A 14504-nucleotide genomic window follows, 5' to 3' on the forward strand; every position below is an offset into this window, starting at 1 on the left:
TAACATAACACTAATCAAGACGTTCCTTGTAGTGTATTTAGTTTCAACAATGCTGCTCGTCGGTAATAGTTGGCTAGTTGGCTAGGTTAGGAAAAATGGCGTCGCGGGGGACGGAAATAGCTGGCTAGCTAACCTCGATGGCTGGCTAGCTAACAATTATCAATTAACAATGATCAAGCTATGACAAAGACAACTAGGTAGCTAGCTAGGTAACACTGCACTAGTCAAATCGTTCCGTTGTAAAGTATTAGTAACTACAGCGCTGCTAGTCGGTAACGGTTGGCTAGCTGGCAGTGGGTTAATGATGACTAGGTGTGTTGAGTAAGTCTGGCGCCACGTCGCGGCTGGCTAGCACACCTCGATAATACTCAAACTCAAACTACACAATTATCTTAGATACAGAGACAGCAAAGACAACTATGTAGCTGGCTAACTAACACTAACGCCACACTAATCAAGTCGTTGTAATGTAATAGTTTCTGCGGTGCTGCTAGTCGGTAGAAGTTGGCTAGCTAACAGTGATGACTAGCTAGCTAGCAGCTAGCAGTGTTGACTACGTTAGGAGGACGAAGATAGCTAGCCTCGATAATTACTCAGTTACTCTAAACTACACAATTATCTTTGATACAAAGACGGCTATGTAGCTAGCTAAGAAGAATTGCTCAGATCAAACTAGAGTGCGAACATATTTTGAAAGACTTAACAGGACTAAGGTAACACCGATATCATCTTTTAGGGAGCGGTAATGAAGTGACCAATAATGGTTGATCAGCTGTGCGGGTGAATTTACAAGACATCATTTAACAAGACATCAGATTGCGATAATCTAGTGCCACCGATCGTTTCAATAGGCCCCTTGTTATTTGATTATATTCCAGTACATTCTGTATGCTACCTGTTAGCCTATCCATTGTCACATAATGAAAGGTGTGAAAACAGATATAGGCTGTTGTTTGTGTTTTCCTGGCTGATTTGGGGCATCAGTTGATTGACCGATGTAGGCCTACTGTAGAACGATAAACTTTACTCCCGTGTGGATGCTTGCCCATGTTTGATAGTTAGGCTATGTATAATTTGTTAATATAGTTATGGTCTTCGGTGTGGATGGCCCTTACATAGGTGAGATTTCCATTGCTAAGCTGTTATATTACAGGTACAGTAGTATGGGTCTACTGTACTTTAGTTTGATTTCATTATTTGAAGTCATCCTTCTTGTGATTTCAAAGCCTGTGTTGCATGGCTTTAATATTTCATTTCGTAAAGCTGTCAAGATATTTATGCATTGGAGCCTATCCAAACACAATTTCGTTAAGCTGTGATTTGAACCCATGCCAACTCTGGCATATGTGTGCCATGGTCAGCGGCTGTAACCGTTGGACCACACAGCTACTGAGGCCATCAATAATTTATTCTGCACATTGCTTGCCTTGAACATATAATAATAATAATAATAATAATACAAATAAAAAATATCCCTAACAAAAAAACATCTACCCCCTACAATTTATTATAATCCACATAAGAATTCACACAAGATGCACTGTAGCATAAACGTAGCCTGCATGTACTCTACATAGGCTCTCCGCACTGCTAAAGCTAACTCTCTCTCCTCTGCTCTCATCCTCCTAGACCTATCTGCTGCCTTTGATACGGTGAACCATCAGATCCTCCTCTCCACCCTCTCCGAGTTGGGCATCTCCGGCGCGGCCCACGCTTTGATTGCGTCCTACCTGACAGGTCGCTCCTACCAGGTGGCGTGGCGAGAATCTGTCTCCGCACCACGTGCTCTCACCACTGGTGTCCCCCAGGGCTCTGTTCTAGGCTCTCTCCTATTCTCGCTATACACCAAGTCACTTGGCTCTGTCATATCCTCACATGGTCTCTCCTACCATTGCTATGCAGACGACACACAATTAATCTTCTCCTTTCCCCCTTCTGATAACCAGGTGGCGAATCGCATCTCTGCATGTCTGGCAGACATATCAGTGTGGATGACGGATCACCACCTCAAGCTGAACCTCGGCAAGACGGAGCTGCTCTTCCTCCCGGGGAAGGACTGCCCATTCCATGATCTCGCCATCACGGTTGACAACTCCATTGTGTCCTCCTCCCAGAGTGCTAAGAACCTTGGAGTGACCCTGGACAACACTCTGTCGTTCTCTACTAACATCAAGGCGGTGACCCGATCCTGTAGGTTCATGCTCTACAACATTCGCAGAGTACGACCCTGCCTCACACAGGAAGCGGCACAGGTCCTAATCCAGGCACTTGTCATCTCCCGTCTGGATTACTTCAACTCGCTGTTGGCTGGGCTCCCTGCCTGTGCCATTAAACCCCTACAACTCATCCAGAACGCCGCAGCCCGTCTGGTGTTCAACCTTCCCAAGTTCTCTCACGTCACCCCGCTCCTCCGCTCTCTCCACTGGCTTCCTGTTGAAGCTCGCATCCGCTACAAGACCATGGTGCTTGGCTACGGAGCTGTGAAGGGAAGGGCACCTCCGTACCTTCAGGCTCTGATCAGGCCTTACACCCAAACAAGGGCACTGCGTTCATCCACCTCTGGCCTGCTCGCCTCCCTACCTCTGAGGAAGCACAGTTCCCGCTCAGCCCAGTCAAAACTGTTCGCTGCTCTGGCACCCCAATGGTGGAACAAGCTCCCTCACGACGCCAGGACAGCGGAGTCAATCACCACCTTCCGGAGACACCTGAAACCCCACCTCTTTAAGGAATACCTAGGATAGGATAAAGTAATCCTTCTAACCCCCCCCTAAAGATTTAGATGCACTATTGTAAAGTGGTTGTTCCACTGGATATCATAAGGTGAATCCACCAATTTGTAAGTCGCTCTGGATAAGAGCATCTGCTAAATGACTTAAATGTAAATGTAAATGTAAATTTACACAGGAAACTCAATTCTGATATTTTTGGACTTTTAACCAATCGCATTAGATCTTTTCACATCAGATGTTTTTCAGAGCTGATCTGAATGGTCAAAATACCAATTACCGTAACTTCCGGACTATAAGCCGCAACTTTTTTCCCACGCTTTGAGCCTCGCGGCTTAAACAATGACGCGGCTAATATATGGATTTTTCCCGCTTTCAATTTTCTTTGAAAGGAGATGACTTCAGTGGTTTCAGTGCACAGGAGGAGGAAGATAGTGACCAATGACTTTCTTGGTAGGCTACTGTTTACTGCTAATATTAAATTTTTTGTTACAAGCCGTGTTTCGTTAAAGCCTATTTATTTTTGTTACAAGCCGTATTTCGTTAAAGCCTATTTATTTTTGTTACAAGCCGTGTTTCGTTAAAGCCTGTGTAAAGTTAATTTGTTTCAATGTACCGGTAGGCACCTGCGGCTTATAGACATGTGCGGCTTATTTACGTTCAAAATAAAATAAAACATTTAATTCAGTGGGTGCGGCTTATGTTCAGGTGCGGTCAATAGTCCGGAAATTACGGTAGTGGAAAAAAGATCAGAATTGGTCTGCCTGTCTAAACGCAGCCATAGGCTACTTGAACTGGTGCCGAGTGGACCTGTGTAACAGTGTAGGTTCCGTCCCTCTCTTCACCCCAACCCGGGCTCGAACCAGGGACCCTTGCACACATCAACAACTGACACCCCACGAAGCATCGTTACCCATCGCGCCACAAAAGCAGCGGCCCTTGCAACGCAAGGGGAAACCCTACTTCAAGTCTCAGAGCGAGTGACATCACTGATTGAAACGCTATTAGCGCGCACCACCGCTAACTAACTAGCCATTTCACATCGGTTACACCTGCACTCTAAATTACAATGCAGGTAGCTATGGTACTGCATTGTATACAAACACCGCTTCGAGCTGGTGATTGTAAATATTTCTTCAGATATTCAAATCCTCCTGATGCATGATATATTTTTTCCTGCAATGAAATTGGTCAAATTAAGATCCGACAACTGTAAAAGGAGATTGTAGGGCTGTGTTTTACTAAATGGCTTCCATACATCAAGATGTACAGTAAGCATGTGCAGCTCCCAAGTGGCGCAACGGTCTAAGGCACTGCATCACAGTGCTAGAGGCGTCACTACAGACCCTGGTTTAATCCCGGGCTGTATCACAAGCAGCTGTGATTGGGAGTCCCATAGGGCGGTGCACAATTGGCCGGTGTCATTGTAAATTAGAATTTGTTCTTAACTGACTTGCCTAGTTAAATAGAGGTTAAATCATCCATGCTTGTCCAGAAGTCCCTGTGATGTGAAGCCATGCAGTCAGGTGGTGGTGCAGGACAATGTGACAAAGATAAGCCCTCTTCATGGTTTATAAATTGATATACAAAATGATGCTGGATTCAAAACTTTGAGTGTTCAAATTATTATACACAATTCTTGCAACCAATAGAATGTTATATATATATATATATATATAGGGGATACAACCATCCCAGCTCTGCAGATTTTGCTGCGAAGAGAAAGAATCATTAGATCACTTGTTCTGTTACTGCCTATATGTAGTTTGTTTTTGGTCCCAGGTTCAGGAATGGCTGAAAAATTGCAACATTTACTTGGAGCTAACTCTGCAAATAGCACTGCTGGGTGATTTGAAAAGTCATATTCAATCGATCAATAATATAATAATACTCTTAACAAATGTGTTTATCTTTCATTTACAACCTGTAGAAACTATGAGAATATAAAGGTTCACAACTTTTGTGAAACAGCACAGTAGAAAAATATATGGCAGCTAGAACTGGATTGTCTTCACAGATAGATGGGAGGGGTTGAAGGTAGCTGAAGGCTGTAACTAAAAGCAAACAAAGGATAACTAATGCAAAATATACTGTCTGTGAAATGTATGTAGTATGTATAAGCTGGAAGTAGAAGCCTAAGTATTGTTGTCCATTAGTTTACTCCAATTAGGGGAGGGTGGCAGGGTTAGGGGAAATAATAAAGAAGGAAAAAAAAGAAATAAATGTTTACCCCTTTTTCGTGGTATCCAATTGGTAGTTACAGTCTTGTCTCATCGCTGCAACTCCCGTACGGACTCGGGTCAGGCAACGGTCAAGAGCCGTGCATCCTCCGAAACACAACCCAATCAAGCCGCACTGCTTCTTGACACAATGCCCACTTAACCCAGAAGCCAGCCACACCAATGTGTCGGAGGAAACACCGTACACCTGGTGACCATGTCAGCATGCACTGCGCCCGGCCCACCACAGGAGTCACTAGTGCGCGATGGGACAAGACATCCCTGCTGGCCAAACCCTCCCCTAACCCAAACAACACTGGGCCAATTGTGCGCCGCCCAGGGGCGGTTCTGGGGGGGGGCCAGTGCCCCTGTGACAACAATTTTGGACCACCTTGTGGCCCCCCCTAAATGTGGAGTATGAAATAATTTTTACATAACAAATTTTTGCTATCGTTCTTTTTTACATCTGTTATTAGACAGTGGCAACGCGGAACACTAATGATTATAAACATGGTATTTTGCCTGCTAATGCCTGCAATGCAGTGAATAAAACGATATGACAACAATAACGTCTAATGTAACTGGCCCCAGCTTGGCCCCCCCCAGTTGAAATGGTCTAGAACCTCCACTGGCGCCGCCCCATGGGTCTCCCGGTCGCGAACAGCTGCGACAGAGCCTGGACTTGAACCCAGAATCTCTAGCCTTAGACCACTGCGCCACAAGGGAGGCCTGGAAAATAAATATTTGTTAAAATATATACAGTACCAGTCAAAAGTTTGGACACCTACTCGTTCAATGGTTTTTCTTTATTTTTACTATTTTCTACATTGTAGAATAACTGTAAAGCCATCAAAACTATTAAATAACACATATGGAATCATGTAGCAACCGAAAAAGTGTTAAACAAATCAAAATATATTTGATATTTGAGATTCTTCAAAGTAGCCATGATAGCTTTGCACACTCTTGGCATTCTCTCAACCAGCTTCATGAGGTAGTCATTGATGTCTTCACTATTTTTCTACAATGTAGAAAATAGTAAAAAATTAAGAAAAACCCTTGAATGAGTAGGTGTGTCCAAACTTTTGATTGGTACTGTATATATTTACCCAAACATATGGGGGATTTCTAAATGATGCAGACAATTACACTGGTAGAAGCCACAATCTATCTGCAATATTAAAGGTGATCTAGCCCCTATAAAATAAAAACAAAATATAGATAAGCCGTCCTACAGACCATCACTGTGATGAATGTTAAAATACACCCCTGGCACTCTCTGCCATTCTCCTTAACACTCCCTCTCTCTCCCTCCTCTCCCTCCATCTTTTTCTCCCCTATCTCCCTCTCTCTCTCCCTCAATCACCAGCCTTGTGCTCCTCCTCTGCCCCGCCTGTGCCTCCATCTCTCCTTCCTTCTAAACCTTTCCTTTTCCTTTTCTTTCCCTCTAACTCATTCTCTCATTAGATGTTAATGACAGGTCTTATATGCAGTCTTTGGCTGGCTTTATAGTCCAATTATCCTCCAACTTTAGTGAGAGCTCACTGATCCTGCGGTCCATGGAGAATATCTCTTCTCTTTTGAAGAAGGGGTGGTGCACTGTACCATTTGAAATATCAAACGTTACTCATTTTTTAAATGTCACACATCTTGGCTAATAGTAACACTTCACTGTCTAAATTATTACTGACAACCATGATCATCACTCTCTACCCTCTCTCAGCCAGAAGAGGACTGGCCACCCCCCGGAGGCTGGTTCCTATCTCGGTTTCTTCCTACGTATGTAGGATCTTAATTTGAGCCAGTTTGCTACAGCAGGAAAAGAATCCTGCAGCAACAGAAAATGTGAATTATTATGTGGATTATAATTCATGGACATTGTTGTAGGAGATGATGCATTTTTCGTTAGCGCAAATCAATTCTGACATTTCGAAGTGGAAATTATAAACTTTAGAAGCCTTTTTAAAACTCAAATACACTGCAAGTTTGCATTTTCCATTTCTTATTTTCAAAATAAGATCCTACATCTGGTTCCTTCCTTTCTATGGAGTTTTTCCTAGTCACCGTGCTTCTGCATCTGCATTGCTTGCTCTTGGGGGTTTTAGGCTCGGTATCTGTATAGCGCTTTGTGACAACTGCTGATGTAAAAAGGGATTTATAAAATACAATTGATTGATTGAGATAAGGAACCCTACTTAATGGGATAATAGAAGACGAACACTATGGAAAAAAATATGTTATAAAATATCACTTTGTTAGGACCACACCCTAAAACTGATGATTAGACAAGATGATCATCGTTAAATCAGCATTGGATTAGATAATGCATCTTTGAGTCATGGTATGATGTACATGATATAATGCACTCAGTTGTGTGAAAACATGCCAGCATTCTTATTTTATTTAAGAAGTTATATCACAGACATTCAATTCCCTAACTGAAATGGAATTCTGCAATCAATGCCATCACATCAGTACTCTTGTTCAAAGCACAGTAATGGCTGGAACGGAGCGAATGGAATGGCATCAAACACAAGGAACCATGTGTTTAATGTATTTGATACCATTGCACTCATTCCACTCCAGCCATTACCACGAGCCCGTCCTCCCCAATTAAGGTGCCACCAACCTCCTGTGATGCACACAAACATGCTATGACAGCACTGATGAAATGTGGGCTACATGCGGTGACTGTACTCCATTTTCTGTACATGGGTATGTGCGGTCAGCACTAAACCTGATAAAGACTTTAATGGTTGAAACATTATAATCTGTACCAGTGCAGCAAGCAACACTGCAGTGAACATTGAGTCAGTATTCATTACTATAGATTGTGGATAGTTGCGGTGGTGGTGGCCTGACCTCCCATGGCCTGTTGGAGCTAATGAAGTTCTCCGCTAAGTAATCGACCCCAGTGGAAATGATCTGAGCTGAAGCCAACATATGGTTCCTCAGTTTGATTTCACCACTGCATGCCCATGCATATTCTATCAGGCAGCATGCCGTGCGCCCGTCTGTTTCATAATGGAGATTTTACAAGATGCAAGACAAGATGGTGTGTGTTTTTCTTGTATGTCTTCCTTTCACTGTTAATCAGATTTTATAGTTCATGTACAGTCATGTGAGATCTTGGTTAAAACAACTTCGCAATATCCTTGTAGCTGGATACTCCACTAGTCACAGTATGTCTTGTCTCAGGGCTGTATAATGCTGGTAGGACTTCTGTTTAGTTCCAGAAATGTGCCCTTTACGCTCAGTTTGTACTGATGTGGGATCTTAATTTGATCACCTTGTTGCAGGAGAAGTTTCCTGCAATGCAGGACATTTTAAACTTGTAATGTATTTAAAGGTTTAAAAAGGCTTCTAAAGTTTGTTATTTCCACTTTGACTTGACTTTCCCTTACAAAAATTGTATCCCCCGCTACACAAATGTCAATTAATTATAATCCACATAATTCACTTTCCTGTTGCTGAAGGATTATTTTCCTGCTGTAGGAGACAGGCTCAAATTAAGATCCAACATCTGAATGTCAAATACAATTTGAGTTATGCAACATTACAGACTATATTGCCGACCTGTTGCTAGTAATATAGTAGAGTGTAAGAGACACAGACTGACCTGTAGTAATGTAGTGAGAGTAAGATGCAGACTGACCTGTAGTAATGTAGTGAGAGTAAGATGCAGACGGACCTGTAGTAATTTAGTGAGAGTAAGATGCAGACTGACCTGTAGTAATGTAGTGAGAGTAAGATGCAGACTGACCTGTAGTAATGTAGTGAGAGTAAGATGCAGACTGACCTGTAGTAATGTAGTGAGAGTAAGATGCAGACTGACCTGTAGTAATGTAGTGAGTGTGAGAGACTTAGACTGACCTGTAGTAATGTAGTGAGACTAGCGTACTCTCTCTGGGCTGAGCTGCTGCTCATGTGGAGGCAACATGAGCAGCCAAGTAAAACAGACTGTCTGCTCTGCTGCTTTGTTTCTCTCTCCTCCAGCACTCTACTTCTCCTCCTCTCCTGAAGGGATCTGATAACATCACTAGTGCCAATCTATTTCCCATCAATTCCCCAGGCACAAACGCTCAGGTTCATTTTGTACTCTAATTTCATGTTAACAAATGTGATTTGATTGCCCAACACTTACACTTAAACTAGAGAATTCAGACCCCAAAGCCTATCTCTTTGTAACACGATAACACCCTTACCAAGAAGGGTTAACAATGTGTGATAATTATTTAATGAGTTATTCCACAGGCTGTGATGCATGACTAGATTACAGATGCAGAAAACAGATTACACATTTGCCATCTGCTCTCTCTTCATTGATCTTCTGATTGAGGAAAGTTGAGGGCTACCTCATTGAATTTATGCCAATCAAAATGTTCATCTCCCTAGCTGAGGCAATTTCCATCATGTTTCATTTCAGTTGCATAAATACACAGAGCCCCAAAACTCTCGCTCCTGTGACTGGCTGCACACTGGGATAAATAATTGACTTACATGCTTTAATGAGTAAGCTAGTAGTAATATGGGCTTCTAAGGTACACTTTTGCAGTATGTGTTTATTATGTATTTGTTTGTTTCTGTGTGTGTGTGTGGGGGCATGTGTGTGTGTGTGTGTGTGGGGGGGGGGGGGGGGGGTGTAGCACATGCTTGTCTGTGTGGGGGTATGTTTGTGTGTTTTTGTGTGTGCGTGCCTGTGGGTGTGTGTGCTTTTTGGCACTGTACTGTTTTCAATACAATTAGCATCTGTACATTGGGGAAGGCTCATCCCTTACCGTAGGCAGTCACCCAGCCACAGCTGAACCATACAGCTGTATCCCGCTGGTTCAGGGAGTTGTGTAGAGTGATATAAACCAGGGACAGGCAGAGAGGAAGTCATAGAGGAGACCTTGGTTTAATATAGATATTCATAAATTAGATCAACAAGGAGACACGTGTACATGGGAGCCAACTGTTCCAATCGCTTCATTCATTTGGTTACCAGTGCAGATGACTTGTCGAAGATTTATGAAGTCACTGTCTAATCCTGGTATATACATTACATGGCCAAAAGTATGTGGATACCCCTTAAAATGCGTGGATTCGGCTATTTCAGCCACACACGTTGCTGACAGGTGTATAAAATTGAGCACACAGCAATGCAGTAGAATGTCCTTACTGAAGAGCTCAGTGACTTTCAACGTGGCACCGTCATAGGATGTCACCTTTCCAACAAGTCAGTTCGTCAAATTTCTGCCCTGCTTGAGCTGCCCCGGGCAACTGTAAGTGCGGTTATTGTGAAGTGAAAACATCTAGGAGCAACAACGGCTCAGCCAAGAAGTTGTAGGTCACACAAGGCTGTTAGAGTGGAGGCTGTTAGAGCAGCAAAGGGGGGACCAACTCCATATTAATGCCCATAATTTTGGAATAAGATATTCGAAGAGCAGGTGTCCACATACCTCTGGCCATGTAGTGTATCATTCTAATAAATAGGGAGAAAGCTAGAGGCATGTTTTAAGTAGTAGCAATTTTCTTTTGGTCAGTGGCAGGTATAGTTCAATGTCAACCAGAAAACTGAATAGATGTAAGATCTTAATTTGATCCCCCTGTTGCAGGATAGCTTTCCTGCAGTGCAGGAAATGCAGAACTTGTTGTGTATTTGAGATTTAAAAAGGCTTTTGAAGTTTGTAAAATCCACTTTGAAATTATTTTCCTGCTGTAGCAAACTGGCTCAAATTAAGATCCTACATCTGTAGTTTAGGTGCAGAGCTGGGGTCAGGAGAATAAAAATAACTGTTGACTCTGAATGTGATGTTGGTATTTGGAACAGTGTGGATAAGAGCTATCATTGTAAAGATGAACACAGTGAATTATTTAATGATAGAGTTTTACAAAGAGGGGAATTAGGAGGCAGTGTTGCTGTCTGAGTGCTGATACTGTACTGTCCCTCAGTAGAATAATCTCTGTGGTGCTAAACATTGTTACTGTCCTCTCTATATCTCCACAGCAACCGGCCCGGCAACCAGACTGCTAACAAAATCAAACTCAATTTAGCTTCTGTGACACATTAATCTTTTGATTAGGAGGTGGATGACTTGTGATTTGTGTTTGCTGAGGTTGTGCCTGCTTGTCTTCCGCTGTCATTGATATGATTATTATATGTTGGTTTTCAGCGCATGTACTCTGCACGTGCACACACTCCTAATATCCTCCTGGCCACGTGTCAATGGGTTCATAACAGGGCCTTGATGTGAAGAAATAACCCCTCCATTCATTACTCCTCATATTATTATGGATCAAATTGTCCACACGCCTTCAATCTTAACTGTCCCTCCTCCAATCCCACTCTTTTCCAGTGCCCTCCTGGCCTCCCCAAGGCCCGAGTCACTTGGCTGTCTCCACTGACTGGCTGAAGGTTTAATCTCACTAAAAGGCTCCACACCCTCTATCTGGACCACTCTTATTAAGGTAGCGGCAGGTAGCCTAGTGGTTAGAGTGTTGGACTAGTAACTGGAAGGTTGCAAGATTGGATCCCCGCGCTGACAAGTTAAAAAGCTGTCGTTCTGCCCCTGAACAAGGCAGTTAACCCACTGTTCCTAGGCTGTCATTGAAAATAAGAATTTCTTCTTAACTGACTTGCCTAGTTAAATAAAGGTTAAAAAAAATAAACTCATCAGCAAAGCCATTAGGTCTAGGATCACTACTGCTCTTATTTCCTATCGCTATGTCATATCAGAGGTAGGATTAGGATTACAATAGATTTATCAAAGATATTGATATTGTTTTGAAAATATGTAGTTTTGTTATTTGGTGAAATGATCATGTGATGTATTAGGTTATGTCTGCTTCCTCTGTCTTACCCATATTAATCCAACATGTGATGGCGTTTGAGGAGGAGTTGAGGCCAAGCAAGTGACAGCTGTGGTGTACTGGGAGTCAGTGTGTGCGTTTCAGCAGGAGTCAGTGGGAGACTGGGGGAATCACGTGTAGGTAAAACACACTCCATTGCATTACACTACATTACACTCAACAGACTAACTGACTGCACAATGTTTCAGTCTGTTATCATAAAACCATTCAGGTCAGGAGTTTTACTTTCATATCTAGACTGAACTGGTGCAATATCAGTGATTCATAGGTAGAAACTCGATCTATACACAATAATGTAACCTAACCTCTGAGAGAGATGTATCATTTTTGTTTCTTTAATAATTGATGCTAACGCAGGTTTTGAAACTTGAAGCCAATGGATTGTTAAGTTGTCACTGTGTATTACATGAGATAAACTGCAGAGCAGAGGAGGGAGTTCAGTTTAAACATGTCCCACTCTATAGAGAGCTACTGTTGCCAGTCAGTGCATGAGTAGAGTGTACGTACAGTTAAAGTGTACATTTGAAGTAGGTTAAAACTTTTCACACATGCTGGACCAGTGATTACTAATGACAGTTGTCCATCCATGACCTCTGACCTGAGAGCCAGAAAGCTATTGAATCACCTAACCATACCAATAGGCAGATTCTGAAACCTGACCAGAGATAGCCAGCCACTCCTAAAATGTGTATAGTTGCTAATCTCTTACTGAGTTCAGTTGGAATAAACTCACCTGGGAATATCAGTGTTGGACAGGAGAGTGCTGCTGTCTGTCGGTCTTCCTGGACTGCATGAATCATAGTCTTCCTCTCTCTCTCACACACACACACACACACACACAGACACACACACACACACACACACACACACACACACACACACACACACACACACACACACACACACACACACACACACACACACACACACACACACACACACACACACACACACACACACACACACACACACACACACACACACACACAGAGTTCAGTTCAGCTCACTGAATCCTCCAGTGGGGACACAGGCTATAAGCCTCCATCAAAGAGCCTTACATGAAAGCCTAAATAAAAGCACCTGGGTTGTGATTTGTGATTAGTGCTTGGGTCAATGTTTGGATTTGATGAAAGCCAGAGCCTGTCTGTGTGGAAGTCTCTGCTCTGCTGTGGACTCTGCTCATAGGTCTGCCTTATGATGTGTACTGAGTGGATTTTTGGGCCATTGCAACTAACTCTGCCTGGCTGACTTTGTTTAGTGTACTCATTCATGTTGTTTCCTTTTCATTACCAAGTAATTCATGTTTGCCTGTGGTTTGTTCATGTCTGGTCTGGGTACAGAACTTTAATCATACCCTGTTATTAAAACACAACTAACATTGTCATAAAGTATTTGCACGGAAATTCAAAGTGTCCATGCTGTATATCTAACGTTAGGAGTTCACTCAGTTTATCATGTCATCAGTGACTATAAATGGGCTGCTGTATGTTGGTATCCACTCTGTAAACAAATCCTAGTCTTTCTGCTACCCAATGTATGAAACTGTCCTCTTGATGTGATTTTAACCTTGTGCCCTCTCATAGCCTGCACACTGACATTGGGTAGAAAGCTGAGGCGTTTTGATAATTATTTATTTATTTGTAATTTTTTTACACATACATACATATATATATATATTATTGCTGCAATTCTGGAGACATTCCAATATTCGCTCCCAATATCCCCATAACAGGGTGCTATATTCATATCTGATACTTCATTTTTCATCTTAACGCATGCTGATTATTACATGTCACAGTAGCAGGATGCAAATAAATGAAACAGTCTCTTTTTTAAATTGCATGTCATGTCACAATCTATCCATTCTATGAATGCTTCAGTAACATGCCTTTTTCAAAGTCCATAGGAGAAAAAAACATACAGTTTCCATTAGAGAACAAAATCTTAACAAAGAGAACATTAATATGATATATTCTTAAAGCTGGCAGTCTATGATTAATCTCCAGCGCCACCCAAATCCCAGCACCCAACCTGACGCACGCCATGCCCCCGCCCACCTAAGCCTCATAGCTGAAAAAGTAGACTTTATGCAATTATTATTACATTAAACTATTTACAGTAACTTGGAAATATGGCACCAAATTTGGTAGTAAAGAAAACAACTTGTGGGTTACACTTTAAAATGTTCTGTGAGTAAATACTTCTGTTTCCTGTGTAATGGAAAAAGAAGTGCTTGTTGGAATTCCATTAATTCCTTTAGTGCTTCCTACTGTAGTCAGTTCTTTAAAAGAATGCATAATACAGTGAGAGAGGAGGGGGTGCTAGTGGGGGAGCGGGTGGGGAGGGGGTGCTACTGGGGGGAGCGGGTGAGGAGAGGGTGCTAGTGGGGGGAGAGGGTAGAGGAGGGGGTGCTACTGGGGGGAGCGGATGGGGGAGGGGTGCTACTGGGGGGAGCAGGTGGAGGGGGTGCTACTGGGGGAGCGGGTGAGGAGGGGGTGCTAGTGGGGATTTGGGGACGGGGAGAGGAAAGGAGGAGGTGCTACTGGGGGAGCGGGGACAGGGAGAGGAGAGGATGCTAGTGGGGGAGCGGGGGGAGGGGGTGCTACTGGGGGGAGCGGGTGCTACTGGGGGAGCGGGCGAGGAGGGGGTGCAAGTGGGGGAATGGGGGGAGGAAGGGGTGCTAGTGGGGGTTTGGGGACGGGGAGAG

This window comes from Salmo salar, chromosome ssa13 (genome assembly GCF_905237065.1).
Source record: "Salmo salar chromosome ssa13, Ssal_v3.1, whole genome shotgun sequence".
Classification (NCBI taxonomy): domain Eukaryota; kingdom Metazoa; phylum Chordata; class Actinopteri; order Salmoniformes; family Salmonidae; genus Salmo; species Salmo salar.